Source organism: Mus pahari, chromosome X, assembly GCF_900095145.1.
Source record: "Mus pahari chromosome X, PAHARI_EIJ_v1.1, whole genome shotgun sequence".
Taxonomy (NCBI): domain Eukaryota; kingdom Metazoa; phylum Chordata; class Mammalia; order Rodentia; family Muridae; genus Mus; species Mus pahari.
Genome location: NC_034613.1, coordinates 131,264,622 through 131,265,634, shown reverse-complemented (window position 1 = coordinate 131,265,634; position 1,013 = coordinate 131,264,622). Strand labels below are relative to the sequence as shown.

The window sequence follows — 1,013 nt, the reverse complement described above, 5'->3', positions numbered from 1 at the left end:
GACACCAACCAAAAAACATACATAGGCTGGAACGAGGCTCCAAACACATATGTAGCAGACATGTAGCTCTGTCTCCATAGCTGGATTGTCTGGTCTCAGTGGGAAATGGTATGTGTATAATGTAGCAGAGACTTGATATGCCAGGGTGGGGAGATATCTAGAGAGACCACCCTCTCAGAGGAGAAGGGGGAGGGTAAATGGGGGAGGCAGTCTTTTAAGGAGGGACTGGGAGGGTAAAGGGTAAACAGCATTTGAGAAATAGATAGATAGATAAATAGAAAACCAGAAAGCATTTTTTTTGCACTTTTGTATATCACATTTAAAAATATTTGTTATTTAGATATTTAGTTGTTTTTTCTTCCTTTTTTTCTTTTTTAAATTTTATTTTGCTTTTTGAGATATAGCATCACTAGTATACAAGGATTTTCTCCAACTCACTATGTGGCCCAGGTTTGTCTCACACTCAAGGAAATTCAGGTACTTCTGAATTCTGAATACTTGGATAACAGGCATGTGCCACTATGCCTGCCTTGTGTCAGGTTTTATATTGTTTTATGGGTGTTGGTGTTTTTTGAAGCGATGTTGTTAGAACTCAGGGACTTGAGTGTGCTAGATAAGTTGTTTGCCTCACCATCCCCAAAAGTGTGTTTTCAGGGGCTTTATTTTTTATTTTCAGGTACTATCTATTATCATGGCATTTCTTAGTTCCAAAGAAAGAAAATATGAGAAATAAACTGCTAGATGGGGTGCAAGGGAAAACAGTTTCCCAAAGTCAACTATCTTCTACATGGGAATGTAACCCCTAGAAACAAAGATCTGAAGATGTCTCCATTTTCATTGCCTAAGAAGGAGCATTTAGTGCTCACGTCGGCAGCACATATACTAAAATTGGAACGATACAGAGAAGATTAGCATGGCCCCTGCGCAAGGATGACACGCAATTTCTTAAAGCATTCCATATTTTTATGGCATGTGCTGTAAAATCAAGANTTGACAAATGGGACCTCATAAAA

General features: G+C 38.6%; 1 non-coding gene across 1 annotated transcript; it reads left to right on the top strand.

Moving 5' to 3' along the window:
* Positions 1 to 858: 858 nt before the first annotated feature.
* Positions 859 to 965, top strand: LOC115063263. The gene has a single exon (XR_003843129.1). It is a non-coding gene; the product is annotated as a U6 spliceosomal RNA (small nuclear RNA).
* The last annotated feature ends 48 nt before the right edge of the window (positions 966 to 1,013 follow it).